Here is a 17,123-nt window from a genome sequence, read left to right on the forward strand (position 1 = left end):
AATTGAGGATATAGAAAAGTGGCCGTAGATAAAATTAAAATTCATTAACGGAAAAAATCACTCGTGATATTTCTAATCCGTTTAGCATTTAAATTCGAGTTCGGTCTAATTAAGGTAATTAAATTTCTGGGTTGGTTTGCTTGGTCCGGGTTAGAGGTTGGGGCGGATGCTGCACGTAACCAGATAATTTGTGGTTACACGCCTAAGCGTATTCAAATCTGGCGTGGTTCTAAGAATATTAATTTGGGCATTGATTAAAATCGGTTCGGTTGACATTTAAAGCGATTATATACTAGATAACTAGATTCTATATAGACAGTGTTGATATATTCGCGAAAGTTGTTTTAAAATGACGAATAACCATCTAAGTGCCACGAAGAAAAAATCCGACCACACCCTTTTAATTAATGTCAAAGATTTCAATGGTTGTCATACCGATAGTGGATAAAACAAGGAAAGAATATCGGACTGTAAATAACGATTTTGTGAAATTGTCGTATTTTCTCTGGCTTTTCTTGGATCACTTTCAAATCGATTTATTTATGTGTTTGTTGCGCACTTTCCACTTGACTTGATACAGATAAAACTACATCTTACGCCCACCACGCGCATAAATCACCGCAATTCTTTGCATCACTTTACCCAAATGCGCGCTGACGAGACCAAATCCACCAAACATAAATCAACACTATCGCAAATACATTGAATGTTTCTTGTTAATTAAGCTCAGGCTCAGGTGTTACACTTCCAGGATATGCTGATATTGGAAATTGCTTTAGAAAGGAAAATCTCATACCAGCCAGATGCACACAGGCTTGGTTTTTATTGCCACAAAATTCCGGCTGAATTTTCAAAGCCGCTTTCAAATCTCTCACATTTTCGTTATTGTCTGGTCGAGATTAGACGAAAATCAGTTAGAACTGTCATCTACATAATTATACAATCTGGTTTTTTAATGCATCAATTTGAATAATCAGTAGCTGCCGAAATGCTTTATTGACAAGTCATGGGGTGGCAATAAATAATTGTTTCTCCTTGAATTTCGTTAATTAAAATGAATCTGTTTATGCAGCGATTAAAAATAGTTAATTCTAGTAATCGAATTTTTAGAGGAAACCGATCTATTACACTTAATTACATATGTAGGAATTTATGTAGAACTCTGAGGAATAAATTAAAATATTTTAATGTTCTATGAGCTAAACTGTACAGAGAAAACTATTTATCACGCTAATTATTCGAATACAAATTAATGGCCATACCTGGCATGGTAATTTTTGCTACCAGAGCCACAATAAGCATGATTTGTTGCAATCCGGTGATTTATGGGGAAACGGATCACAACGCCGTAGTTTTTTAATAGAGAAAGTATGGAGTGCATTTTTCGAGTCAAAATGAGTCCGGCCTTTCAGGGATTAGAAAGTGTGATCCTCGCTCAAATCGAGGAAGTGTTTTTCGTAATTATTAAACAATGCTCGGAGATGCGACCTTAACGCGGAGTCAGTGACATTTGACCGCGACGATAATTCACAAAAATTATTTATTAACATTAGTTCCAAGCTTATTATTTATTACTTCGGAGTCGCATTGGAAACGCGTAAAATAATTGCAAAATTAAAATTCAAATTGATTCAGAAATGTGTTTTATATCTCGAAAGCGTATCGCATTAGCCGGACCGAAATTTGCATGTTTAAAGCTTCAGACAATAAATACGGCGAGTTGACAGGTCCTAATGGTCTAGAAAAGATGGTAAAAAATCCCATCCTGCATTTTCTGAACTCTCACAGGTAGACAACTTATTGTTATGCAACGCATAAAGCGTAGGAGATAGCGCACCACCCGGATTTTTATAATATCGTTTGATAAATGGGAATATTTTGGTCACACAGCTTTAGTGCGCTTAAATAAGCCATAGGTTAATATAAAACAGACATAAACTGAGACATGCCTCGAATGCCGAATCCACCGTACCTGGCTGTCATTAAGCCATCAAAAAGGCTATAAAGTGATATCGATATGCGTGTATAATGTGATTGATATATTGGGGTCCGGGCTAAATACGCAGCATCAACTCTTACCTGCTCTGCACAAATACAATAGTTTCATGCGTGCACACCTTTACATATACACAGACACATATACCAACATCTCGCCAAAAAACAACCCTTTGTTGCGCACAATGCTCATCATGTCTTTTGTGCTCATTTCATCTTGTTGAGCACTTTAGGAAAACCACCCGACCATGTAACTTTAACCTCGACTTTTTCGCCCTGCTCTCGCGCCAACTTTTCTAAATTTTTACATATTTTGTACCACAAGACAATAAGTGCGACCGGTTCCAACCCCAAAGAACCGGTATTTTGCGTTTCTGTGACAAAAATTTCCAAAATCGATTCGCCACCCTTGTCATATTTCAGGAATTATCGCTTTAACTGTTGCTCCAATTAGCGCAAATAAAATCGCAATTGTTGGTAATTAATAATAAGTAATAATTTAGCATAATCGTGGTGTCGTGTTTTGTTCAACAGACTGTGTAAATAAATATGTGGGAAAGTGCGTATTATATAAAAGTTGTTCCATTCATTCAACTTTATTGTTAAATAAACGACTATTACTACAAGCTGTCATTCAATTTAAAATTCTTCAATGGCTATTGTTGGCCCGAATTTGGCGATTTCGGGCACGGAGTGATTTTTCCACCGAAGCGGACCTCAACACGTCACTAAGGCTGGGCAAAACCGTTAATTACTAGATAAATAGATCAAGGTTAAATAGCTAGGAAGAAACAATAATTGGTTGTTCGGTGGGAGATTTCGCCTCGTATTTCATTTGAATGGTTACAAACCCCAAATTTATTCAGTAGCAGAAGATAGAGGCCCTGTCAAGTCGCACAATAGAATATGTACTTAACATACAGGTAGTTCAGTATGTAAAAAAATTCGTAAGCACCTTCTGCACCAACATTTGATTTATTTGTTTCCGTTACGAAAAGTCTGAGTGTGCCGTTAAAAATCGGTTTCTCAGTGGGAGATAACAAGGATATTTTAATTAAGTCTTGATTCGGAGAGACAAAAAATAATTAACTTCACCTAAGGGCTTTTGTTTTGATTAAAAAATCGCAGACGTACCACTAATTAGATTTAAATATTCATAAGCGTAATTAAATCAATTTTTCGGCGGACTAGATTCGGCGAATCTAGACCGAAGGGTCCTCAATAAATCAATCGGTGTGAAATGGGCTTAGAATAACTTATCCATTGCACAAAATTTGTTTTTACATGCAAATCGAGGCGTGAGGGAAACATTTGGTGCAGTTGAGGGTATTATTTATTGCGCGAATTTACATAAAAAAATTACACTATGTAAATGCGCCAACCGTTATAGAATTCGGATGTGTTGGCTTAAAAATAGTTCAAGTCTTTAGGTGTAATTGCGCAAAGTGCAAAAACTTGGCACAAAAATAAGAAAAGGAAAGTAAACATCCAATTTATTCTTATTAGTTTAATTGCCTGTAACGAGGAGCGTTTAGTGTTTATACACAATGAAGTTGATTCGGTTAAAATATGTATTTGGTCGCAGATTTGCAAAATAAGATCAATGTAAATTAGTGCAGTGGTCGTGAAAAATAGCCCTAGACTAATTGCATATTCATGGAGAATAACAGGAACTGGTTTACGATTTTTGAGAGATTTTATGTTTAGCATGTAAACTAAACGACAAGTATGTGACGATTAGTCCCTAATTAGCCACAAAGTCAGTGTTGAAGTCGACTAATGGACATCAAGAAATCGTATTTTATCCCTATAAAGGTCGTTTTATCTCTAAATTTCCCTGGAACGGCGACATCGACAGTGTGTTTTATTTTCTAATTAGTGTTACACCATTTCACAATTCAAAAATGGTTTTGAGATGATTATAAAAGTCTTATGATTAAAGATTAAACTATTAGACCATCCGGTTGAAAATAATAGCTTAGCATTTGATATATAGAGTCAATTAACTGGTTAAGTAGTTTCCAGTTAATTACAACCTACCATACGTTATTTCAGTATTTAAAGCATAGGCACAGTTTAATCAAAATTACACCCAGCTATTATACCGAGCCATTATCTCGAAATCAAAGTTTCCCCAATTTCTCAGGCCGATACTGTGCAACGTTGGACAATTTACAGTACACGCAGTCGGGGAATTATTCTCCACTACCCCAGTCCGCATAAAGCTTGCTAATGACGAGGCGTAATTACATTTGCAAGGGTTGTTCTATTCTTGAGAACGGCATGAGACAGAAGCAGGTAAACTGGCCAGTATATGGACGCGGGAACGCGTAGAGCCTGTCCCCTAATAATCTAGCCAGGGCTGTCCACCGACCGACCCTCGGCCGATTTATTTACGACCAGATCGACACCCAAACACAACTCCCCGTTAATTAGCGCCCGAAATTGCATCGAAATTTTTATGCGCCGCGAATGCGGCCAGGAATCACGTTTTTCGGGCATAAATCGAATTATCGTTGACATAACGAGTTTGTTCACCCCTGATTTTTTTCGGGCCTTACGGCCGCAGGTCATCGCCTGGTTTAGGTCTACCCTTTTAAAGCCGTCAACTAAGCCTGCGACGCGAAACGGCCGCGTTATTTCGAATGCATATTGTGTCACATTTTCGAAAATCTGTACCGTCGCACTGATGGTCAAGTCGAGTAATGTTTGGCAATTTGCGATCGAGTGACTACTACATACTTTGGTGAAGTTATCCGAAAAATGGAAAAATGTAGCACAATAGGCACAAGTCACTGTGTCACTTCACTGCTCCACACTGTGTATGTTTTCAGCACATGGCACTGGTTGTCCAAAGAGTGACCTCCATGCGTTGTATTACGCACGAGGTCTAGAATCACACTGAACATTGAATAAAACTGGCCAGGTTAGTTGAGTTACCTTGCCGGCTGCCGGACGGCTCAACAAGTAGCCGCTGTTATTTGAGTGGTCGATTTGTAGGGCGCATGCGCCGCCTCCTGGACATTGGCGAAAATTTTATCGCGACTTTTGCGCCCACCCTCCCCTACGCGCGTCAGGGATAGTTTAGAAATTTTACACTTTCTCGGTAATATCGCACATAACTGGACATTTTCCCTTAAATCCTATTCGTGTCGGCACTCGCCTAAAGCTTAGAAAACCGTACCGAGGAAATATTACATTGAAAATCAACTCGGTTAATCTGTAACGTATACTAATTGTGCCAGAACAATATATTGACTGAGCCCTAACACTAACAACAAATGGGTAATTAGTTACCATTCACTTTGTCACATTACATATTATTGCAGGCATGTATATTGCTAGCTGAAACACTGTGTAATTGCGCTAGGGCGGCATTAAATAAAACAAATCATGTAACTGTTGTTTCAATGTTTAATGGACTAATTTAATTGTCGCAAATGACAAAATACCCCAATCAATCTCAAAACAACACTGTCCAACACTAAAAATGCCTCCTTATTTATTTTTTAAAAGAAAAAAATCCGCATAATCACGATTTTTAAGCACAAAGTTTCTATGATGACCCAATTGCTTGGACTCAGAAATAATAGAGTAGCTCACCACTGACAAAAATTATATTAAATATTTTACAGTAGTTGTGAAATAATCTCAAAGTTTTGTGGATGGTTAATTATATTCAATTGAATAAATATGCGATTGTCGAAGCTCAAAATTATTTCAAAAGATGTCCAGAAAATTGAAAAACAAGTAATACCACCTTTGGACAACAGTTTTTTTTTATTAAATATTGTATTGATTGACATTCATAGAATTAATAAGCCTTTTCCGACGTCTAACTGGAGAATATAGTGGCAATTTATAATTTTAAAAACAAACAATTTTTATTAATCGTTAAGTTGATCTAATAATTATTTTACTGTTCATGCACTACTTACTGTTTTAAAAAACAATGTTGTTAGGTAATACAATTTAAAATAGTTTAAATTGAAGATTCAATATTTTCATTGCCAATTGCAAACAAAAAACAAAATAGTATATAGATTAAACCAAAAGTAAGGCTCAAAATTCAATTCCTGTTATTAGTCATTTATCAAAAAAATTCTCAAATACGTCAATTTTTTTTATTTTACATTTTGACATCATTGTGACCTTTATGATGTCATTCGTTTTGGAGTTTTGCCGTCATTCTTATTTTTTTTAATGACATCCGTCACTTTTGTTATAAAAAATAAATTTGATAATATAAAAAATACAACACAATAACTGCAATTTTTTTTTGTATAAATGGCATGAAAACATTTAATATGACACCTAAACAAAAAAATAAACAGAAAACAATCACTCCTTAAAGAATAAAGATCAAAGAGATAGAACTCTTTTGTAATACTTTAACAATTTTTTTATTTTATTTTTTAATCTGTTTTAATTTTTTTGTTTTATTTTTTAGTTTTTTTATGGTTACCAGAAAGGTAAAAGTCTGTACTATGTAAAATGAATAATCAATAAATGTCAGTTGTCATTAAAAAAAAATTAAATCCACCTGTTCGAGAATTTTTTTAACAGCCTCTTAACAAAGACATGAAATTTGTGCGTTACTTTTAGTTCTGTATATTGTATTTTTTTATATTTTCTATGTATTACACCATGAATAGAGATCACAGGAAACGCAGCCAAAACTTCAAATGCGATTTCTCCAATAAAAATTAAAACGGGTTTCGGATTTAAATTCTAAACTAAACAGCAAAGTACAGCCGTAATTTGTTGGACAGTGTAAAAAATGAGAAGAGAACGATGGGTATTTTGTCTCCGCCTGCACAAATATGGAAAGGTTTAGAGCTAGGCTTAATGACGACAAAATAAGCATGATTGTAAAATTAGTCAAAAATATGTAAAATAAATTCTTGGCGGAGTTGTTGATAGGCGTGGAATTGAAAAGTTTTGTCATCAAAAATTCCCGAGTTGTATTACCATTTTTATTTATATGAATTATGTGGAATAAATTGGTATGATGTAAAGGTAAGTAAGCCACGTCGATAATTAAATTGGAGATAAATAAAATAAAAATCGGAAGTTATTGAGGATATCAAGAATACGTGTAATTAGAGCTTTTTTAAATGAAAAAATTTAAACACGTACTGGTTTTATTTATATAGACATTAAAAGATGCAAGGAAAATGCGAATAAAAATTAAGTGTTTTAATTAATGTTCGGATAATTTTAATGTCATAAAAAGCGTTGCTTATTAAGAAATGTCAAATAATTTATTTTCACAATCTATAAACAATAACCGTATAGTAGCATTTTTATGAAACATTAGATGTTTGTTTTATCGAGTGTGTGAAGATGGTAGATATTGCTTTCTAGCGCAATCACATCAATGTCCCAGTAATTGGAAAATAAATTTTTGACCTTTTTACTTACGCGGAGTTAAGGCAAGGCGAATTGTGGGACGTACCTGAAACAAGAAAACAGATCAATAAATAAAGAGTTTATCAAAGTCCGGCGGTATTTCCCCGTTTAACACATTTTAATCGCCAAGTATCGTTTGACCTTTAGTGTTTACTCTCATCCTTGAATAAATGATCAATTTTCAGTTGTTCACCAAATGGAAAATATGGTGAGGTGAAGACTTTTAAGTTATTAAACAATACGTGGATAAAACAAGGGACGTTTCGAGTGACTCGGTGTCAAATTTCCGTTCCACAGGTGTCAAATGCCCCAGCATTGAATGCCAAACCTTATACAGGGTGGCTCGGCTCAATTAGACGAAATCCCATCGAAAAAGCCTCACGCTTTAATTAACTATGCCTATAAAGATAGCATCCGAAGGCACAGTCTCGTCATTTATCTCGAAATGAAATCTGGAGAAAAGTGACCACTTCTCTGGTCCACTGTTTTGATAGTGCTGTAACGAACATCTAACATACCAAGGCAATATATAATGGTGTAAATAAAATTCCTGTCCCACGGTTGGGACTCCTCTTAAAATTATCACTGCCTTAATGGTTTTGTATTATTCGGCCAGAAAACAACGATATGAAGCGACGTTTCCCGGAATCTCGCTCGTTACACGGCAAATATTCAAAAATCTTTCTGTATCAAACGTATTCAATACACGTGTCAACTTACTCACTGCTTGTTAACTTTTATTTGAATTTTATTATTATAGTCGTATTTCAACAAATGACTCATGGCTAATTTTTCAAATCTCTTGCAATTATTTATTTTAACACATGCGTTAGTCGCTACATTGTATAATTTTATTATACAGTTTTGCGATTGATCTACACAATAAAACCAGCTGGAGGCTTCCAGATTCAGAAGCTACCAGACTTTCACTTTCCGGAGCGATTTTCAGTTAGATTTTTATGCTGAATGTAAATAACTACGGGGTGTCTGGTTTAAAAATAGCCTCGCGTAGGTTTTGTATAATTACGAAGTCATTGTATAATTACATGTAATTTTTGAATAATGCGTGTTCAGGCCGCAGCTCTGTTCTAATCCTTGAACAGCCTTGGCAGGATTAAAATTAGCCTCATTTCTACGCTCCGGTAGATGTAAGTAAGCTTCTGAAGATCTCGTGTAACCCCTCGAGGTGGATAACAATTTCACATTTCCTTGCCATGCAACATGCAAGCATAATTCTGGTAACAAGTTTCTTAAATATTCTACGGTTTCCGGGATCAGCGTGTAATTACATAATTGTTACTAAATGCTTCTGATAATCTAAATATTTTCGAGTGGACTAAAGGGGAAAATTAAAGAACAAATGTCAAGCGTTTCACAATCGGCTAATTAACATTAACAAATCGGAGAAATGAATTAGAGCTTTATCACGTGAAAATTGCTCCTGCAGATGGGTGCGGAATGTTTTGAATGGGCGGCCGAAAAACAAGGTAATTGTCGTAGGTACTGGCTCGGAATGAAATTAATTAAAGTGCCCAATAAAATATTTTAAAAATAAATTGCAGCAATTTGCCTAAAAGTGCGTAATTAACCTTTTAAAATACACTTACCAAATGCCAGTATATAAATTGGTGTTTCGCCATAATTACTTCATTGTTTATGATAAACGGAAAGTAAAAAAGCGGGAGCAAAAGTGACACAAAAGAGAATAACGAGAGCAAACATTATATAAGAACGCACTTAAAATTTAAAAACAAGTTGAACTTTAAAACTGGGCGTATATACATAAATCAAAGATATTAAAATGAATCGAACCTCCTCATCATAAAGTTTTAAAGCGTTTCGGAACGCGATCGTAAAAGCACATATCCCCAATTTAATCGATCTTCGTACGGTTTTAAGCGGAGAAAGTCGGACTTTATCCAAATTTCTTCCTCGGAAAATCGTGACCGCTCTTTTGATTAAAGGACAGTTCAGGTTTTTGTCTTAATCTTTTCAAATTTCACGCCATATTTCAAATGATTATCGAAACACGTCGCCGTTATCGACTTAATGGACGACGACGGAAACCTCTTTAAGCCACCGTTAATATTCACGAATTTTGCCCAGTCCCAATAACGATAATATCCGTCATTATTTTTCCTTATAAAGGACGAGATAACTCGACCCATCATCTTTTAATACACTATAAAAAACTCAACATAACTTTAACTGACATTTCTTAAGATCCGCACTCTCATTAATTCATGATCCGACTACTTGCTGGAATTAAATTATTCCCACTTTGAGCTCTCCTCAACTAAATTCAGTCCACTGTCTAAAACAGCTTCTAAATCAATAAAACTGTCGCCACAATTAAATACGACCGTTAGCACTGCCGCAGTTTTGCCATAAATCCAAGGGTGTAATCGAGAAACTAAAATATTCATAATTCTTAAAGCAGACTAATTAATCTGCATGTATCACTTAGTTTTGATAGTTCTATTAATTTACGATCCGCAATGTATTTGCCTGTCATTTCAGTTAATGAAAACGAATTGCAAAACATACCAGGATTAAAAAATTAACAATAAACAAGGCTGGGGAAAACGATGATTATGTTATCTTTTCACGCGTTGTCAAAAAGATGATTGTTGTAACGTTGTAAAAGACATCTGGTAATGATACTTGAGAAATCGGTAACTGCACCACTGCTGACAAGAGAGGAATAAATGAAGATAAAGTTATCTTATATTTTATTGCGTCACTAGTTTTCACAGAATTGCGGTTTAATGCTGAACTTTAGGCGGCAAATTATTGGCACTTCAGTTTTATATTCAGCATTAATTTGATTGCGCTTTGAATCGGGTCAAACAGCAACATTCTGCGTGAATGAGGCTTTGTTTCGGGCGAAACATGATTGCTGCGAAAGTGCAAGCGACGCTTTTTTCCTTTTGCCCATCGAAGGGTCTCATTCGAAACACTTTCTTAAATTCGTTTATAATTGTATCTTTTGTGGATGGAAAGGAAAAAAGACTTGAAACATTGGTGAAATTATTTTTATGGAGCATTTAAAATATGGGTCATCTTTAGAAAGGTACAAATGAACCAGACGAAAAACAAAATAAAAATCGAGACTCAATTCGAATGTTGTCCTCCTAAAGATCAAAGGGTGCTCAGAGCTGTGTGAGCGGACACTATAATTTTGTAATGTGAACGCAATAAATTATCGAAATTTACTTAAAACTGCTTTGTGGCATGACGCGCACGCAAATGCAGGAAACGATTTCTTAATTAATTTAATTAAACGCTGGTTAAAGTCAAGGCGATGCGTTTTCGGAAATGCAACCCTGGTGCAAGGTCCGAGGTGCAGACTAATTCCGAGTATCTTACAATAAAATAAATTGCGTCAATGAAAGATGTTATTAAATTTCTAGAACTATTAATAACAACGTATAATTTCAAGTTTTGTATTTATTATTCCGTAACTTAATTAAACGCTGTATCTATGTCGTCTGAAAGAATTCTAAATATTTCAGCCAATTTTTTCGTTTTGCTCAAGTCTCAATCATCGGAATAAATTGGAAACAATAAAAAACCAACATACATAAATACATACATTATTGTATCAGCTAACAAGTAGTTTTGCTTTATATTCAATTCATCAACGGTACAAGCTTTAACCATTAGACTTTTCGACAACAATTCCCATATATTTGATTACAATTCCATAATTAAATTAATTAGAAACACGCGTTTAAGTCGTGTCGTCTATAAATTTTCGTTCGTCAAAGCGCCACCAATCGATAACCTAAATCAAAGGAATTAGGATACGGATTTTTTGTAATGCTCGAGCTGTCAGCTAATTAAGAATATGGATTTATAATTGATTGATTGATCGACTTGATTTATCCATTTCCTGCCGATGAGAAGACATGAAGATATATCGATCCAAAATAAACGACAAATTAATTACGTTAACAGAAAGGTAAAGGGAGCAGAATTTTTCTGCGACAGTTAGCCACCAAATTACAAGACGCTACATGAGCTGCTTGTAACCCGTATATATGGTTACACCTCGATGACTTCGATTGTAATAGGAGTATCAATGTAACGGATCTAATTTCAACAAAACCAAGACAGGTAAAAATGAGAAAAAAATCGGAGTTATTGGCGTGCGTTTCCTAGACCAAGCCAGGAGTGAGCTAAGCTGTAGCTTCTCTTGTGCTTAATATTGCGAATCCTAGACAAGTAGTGGGTGATTGCCTAGTGGTGGGAGTTTAACTTCACTTACAATGAATGGCCTTCAAAGGTTAACTTGTATTATTATTATTGTAAACCGAGTCGTATGCAGGAAGTAAATCGATTACAATGCGATTCATATTTTTCAAACCTACCATTGAATTACAAGATGCAGATCAAGCGCAAAGCGTTGGTTTAAAATATGTAATTTATCAAATTTTTTAAAAATTAAGCGACAGTACTGGAACGCCACACCTTGCCTATAAATGCAATTATTAATACAATAATTGATTATTACTGAGCATAATACGGCCGCATTCTTGCCATTGACTCAAATTTTGTCAGTTTATGACTTAATAGAATGCTAAAGCCATAAAAGGCTCATTACCGAGATGAAAAATCGGCGAGTCAGTTAGTGGGTGTTTGCAAAAATCGAAACTAATTAAATTTAAATTTATGACTTCTTGCATTTAATTAAATTTAACCGAACAGGAGTAGATTATGAAATTATGGAAATGTAACAAAATTCGCTAAATCAACCTACATACATTTTAAATATCTTCGATTTTTAAGATCAACACAGCCAAATGTTGCATCATCCCGAAAATGACAATTTCACATTTCATTAAACTCATATTTTATGTAATTTAAATTGGAAAAAATCGCCGCACTTTCCCCATCAATTGATTAATTTAATTGGAGATCTCAAATAAGATAACGAAAGTAATTCGCTCGGTGCAAATAATAATTATTGATTTATTCAAGGGGAGGAGCGCGATTTTTTACCTGAAACTTTTCGGCCGGTCTTGCTCATTTTTTTGGGACTTAATGTATGGTTTGACAATCTCCAAATGGAAAGGTCAAATGGTCGAACACATGCACAAATCACGTGAACAAAAGCGCTTTCATTTTGTTATACGAAGCAGCGGAGATTGTATCAAAAATTTCTTAATTGCATTCGAAGAAAACTGAACTTTTTCGATTCATTACGAAACCTGCGCGTATTCTGGAGGTTTTAAACGGTTGAAATTAGATTAGTGAATTTTTACAACAAAACTTTTTTCGATTCACAACGACTTTTTATATTATCAAAATTATATTTGTGATTTTTTAAAAATTGGCAAAAATTCCCTAAAAAAATCTAGGGTCCCGGTTGGCACCCCTACATCCCACTACTAACTAACCTCCTTCGATAATTACCTTTTTTTAACTTTTCGATTTATCACAAAACCTCCGCCTAATTCTGAAGTTCTGAAGTTAGTAAGACTGTATTTGTAAATTTTTACAAGAAATCCGCAAAAATCCCCTAAAAAAATCTACTGAGCTGGTTGGCACTAGCTCTTACACCTCACTACTATTTGACCTTCTTCGATAATTGCATTCGAAAAAACTGAGCTTTTCCATTTTATTACAAAACTTGAGCTTAAATCTGAAGTAAAAAAATTAAAAATCTGACTGGTACAAGCATACAACTCACTACTAGTCGACGTTTTTTGATCATTGTCTTCAAAGGAACTAAATTTTTTCGATTTATTACGAAACCTGCGCTTAATACTGAAGTATGTAAACGATTAAAATAGTAACAAAACGCCAAAAATTATCCAAAAAATACACGGACCTGGTTGGCTCTCTTACAACTCACTACTAATTAACGTCCTTCGTTAACTTCGAATAAACTGAACTTTTTCGATTTCTTTCGAAACCCGGGCTTGATTCTGAAGTATTTAAGCGATCAATATTGTATTTATGAATTTTTGCAACAAAACTGCAAACGTTCACTAAAAAATCACCTGGTTGGCACTAGCTCTTAGGTACATCTCACTACTATTTGACGTTCTTCGGTAACTGCATTCGAAGAAACTGAGCTTTTTCGATTCATTACGAAACCTGCGCTTATTCTGGAGGTTTTAAACGGTTAAAATTAGATTAGTGAATTTTTACAACAAAACTTTTTTCGATTCACAACGAGTTTTTATATTATTAAAATTATATTTGTAATTTTTTAAAAATTGGCAAAAATTCCCTAAAAAAATCTAGAGTCCCGGTTGGCACCCCTACATCCCACTACTAACTAACCTCCTTCGATAATTACCTTTTTTTAACTTTTCGATTTATCACAAAACCTCCGCCTAATTCTGAAGTTCCTAAACTAGTAAGACTGTATTTGTAAATTTTTACAAGAAATCAGTAAAAATCCCCCAAAAAAATCTACTGACCTGGTTGGCACTAGCTCTTACACCTCACTACTATTTGACGTTCTTCGATAACTGCATTCGAAGAAACTGAGCTTTTCCATTTTATTACAAAACTTGAGCTTAAATCTGAAGTAAAAAAATTAAAAATCTGACTGGTACAAGCTTACAACTCACTACTAGTCAACGTTCTTTGATCATTGTCTTCAAAGGAACTAATTTTTTTAGATTTATTGCGAAACCTGCGCTTAATACTGAAGTATGTAAACGATTAAAATAGTAACAAAACGCCAAAAATTATCCAAAAAATACACGGACCTGGTTGGCTCTTTTACAACTCACTACTAATTGAGTCCTTCGCTAACTTCGAATAAACTGAACTTTTTCGATTTCTTTCGAAACCCGGGCTTGATTCTGAAGTATTTAAGCGATCAATATTGTATTTATGAATTTTTGCAACAAAACTGCAAACATTCACTAAAAAATCTCCTGGTTGGCACTAGCTCTTAGGTACATCTCACTACTATTTGACGTTCTTCGGTAACTGCATTCGAAGTAACTGAGCTTTTTCGATTCATTACGAAACCTGTGCTTATTCTGGAGGTTTTAAACGGTTAAAATTAGATTTGTAAATTTTTACAACAAAGCTTTTTTCGATTCACAACGAGTTTTTATATTATTAAAATTATATTTGTGATTTTTTTAAAATTGGCAAAAATTCCCTAAAAAAATCTAGGGTCCCGGTTGGCACCCCTACATCCCACTACTAACTAACCTCCTTCGATAATTGCCTTTTTTTGAACTTTTATTTATTATCACAAAACGTCCGCCTAATTCTGAAGTTCCTAAACTAGTAAGACTGTATTTGTAAATTTTTACAAGAAATCAGTAAAAATCCCCAAAAAAAATCTACTGACCTGATTGGCACTAACTCTTACACCTCACTACTACTTGACGTTCTTCGATAACTGCATTCGAAGAAACTGAGCTTTTCCATGTTATTACAAAACTTGAGCTTAAATCTGAAGTAAAAAAAATTAAAAATCGACTGGTACAAGCTTACAACTCACTACTAGTCAACGTTCTTTGATCATTGTCTTCAAAGGAACTAATTTTTTTAGATTTATTACGAAACCTGCGCTTAATACTGAAGTATGTAAACGATTAAAATAGTAACAAAACGCCAAAAATTATCCAAAAAATACACGGACCTGGTTGGCTCTTTTACAACTACTAATTACTACTCACTACTAATTAACGTCCTTCGCTAACTTCGAATAAACTAAAGTTTTTCGATTTCTTTCGAAACCCGGGCTTGATTCTGAAGTATTTAAGCGGTCAATATTGTATTTATGAATTTTTGCAACAAAACTGCAAACATTCACTAAAAAATCTCACCTGGTTGGCAGGTTGGCACTAGCTCTTAGGTACATGTCACTACTATTTGACGAAACTGAGCTTTTTCAATTTATTACAAAACTTGCCCTTAAATCTTGAGTTTTGAAACCATTATAATTTTATTTATAAAGTTCTACAACAAAACTGAGAAATTCCCTAAAAAAAAAACTAAAAACCTGGTTGGTACTATAGGTTACAACTCACTACTAGTCAACGTCCTTTGATAATAAAGTTCGAAGAAACAAAACATTTTCATTTATTATTATTACGCTTGCGCTTAATACTGAAGTTTGCAAACGATTAAAAATGTAACAAAACACCAAAAATTCTCTAAAAAAATTCACCGACCTGGTTTGCACTTTTACAACTCACAGGTAATTAACGTCCATTGATAACTGATTAACTGCATTCGAATAAACTAAACTTATTCGAGTTTTTCGAAACCCGGGCTTGATTCTAGTTTCTAAGCGATTAATGTTGTATTTGTGAATGTTTGCACCAGAACGGCAAAAATTCCCTAAAAAATCGGAGGGGGGGGGTGGGTGGCACCCTTACATCTCACTACTAATTAACGTCCATCGATAAGTATTAATACAATATGCGAACAATGGTAAGCATATAGAGGTTCAGGCGCCCCTCATCGGACGGGTGTGGGTTTGTCTTCAAAATTCTCAGTGATAGTGGGATAAGCCTTCATTCTCACTAAATTTTCAGTGAACTCTTGTGTGGGTTAGATAGGACTAACGACAACACCCTCAGGGACACTTCACAGACAAACCCACGGTTGAGCTTGACCCCCTCTTGTACTGTTTTGACTTTTTTTGTAGTATAGGTTAAGTTAAATGTTTATTCCTGTTCCGCATAAATAATAATTGTCAAAGTTAGTGCGTTTTTTTCAAAGAAACTGTTAAATTTCCTGTTATGTAACGCCACATAGACATCAATTTTGCTTAGTGATAATTGCCTGTAGCTGGACTGATCGATTTATGTGTTTGGAATAATTGATATCACAGTATCATTTTTAGGCTAGCAATAAATATGAAACACGCCCGAATAATTACTTTATGCAAATTTCGTTTTATAGATACGTTCTTATTCCTCGAGTGTGCGATTTTTGGCAGGTGTTAGCAAAAACGTGTCGTAAATGTCAACTAAATTCTGATAGAAGGTGGCGAGAATAATGGTAATAATAATGACAATAAAACACGTACAACGCACATGCAGTGCTATTTACATAAATTTGAATTTTATCTGAAAATAAATTGTCAGTGGTATTTTTCTAATTAGACACATAAATAAGTATAATCTTAGTACATAACAATACTCTTAAAATCAATTGTGGCTTGCGAGAAGTAATTGGGCACTTGTCGTCCAATTTAAATGGTCAGAGTCAGTTTTTAAAGGCAAACAGTTGGTGAAAATGTGAAGGTTGATATATTTGACCAAGTACGGTATCGCTAATTTACAAAATAAAATGAACTTTTTTATCTGAGAAAGTAAGACAATTTAGTTTCACAAAAATATAAATAACGAGTTCTAATTTAAATGTCACAGTGCGACACCAAACCAGAAGCCCGATGAAGAAACGATTTTTATTGACGGCCCAGTATCTATTTATCTAGATTTATCTTACATCTTCAAGGATATAAAAGCTGACACATAATGTATTGCATGGTCTTTTTACGAAATTATTATCATTGCTTCGTATCTCTTTGTTCTTCATTTTTATTCTTTATTATAACTATCAGTTCTATTCTTATCGCATCCACGATCGCTTGGTCAACGACCATCATTAATTTACATAAGACAACAATACAGGAAGTATTTTGGTAGCCAAAAATCGATCACAAACCCAAAACTCCCAATTTACCACAACGTATCATTATGCGTAATTAATATAGTCATAAC

General features: G+C 34.5%; 1 protein-coding gene across 3 annotated transcripts in view; it reads right to left on the reverse strand.

Moving 5' to 3' along the window:
* grh (grainy head) overlaps positions 1-17,123 on the reverse strand; it is a 55,612-nt gene that overhangs the window by 22,954 nt on the left and 15,535 nt on the right. The gene's annotated exons all lie outside the window — the stretch shown is intronic.

This window comes from Tribolium castaneum, chromosome 10 (assembly GCF_031307605.1).
Source record: "Tribolium castaneum strain GA2 chromosome 10, icTriCast1.1, whole genome shotgun sequence".
NCBI classification, from domain to species: Eukaryota; Metazoa; Arthropoda; class Insecta; order Coleoptera; family Tenebrionidae; genus Tribolium; species Tribolium castaneum.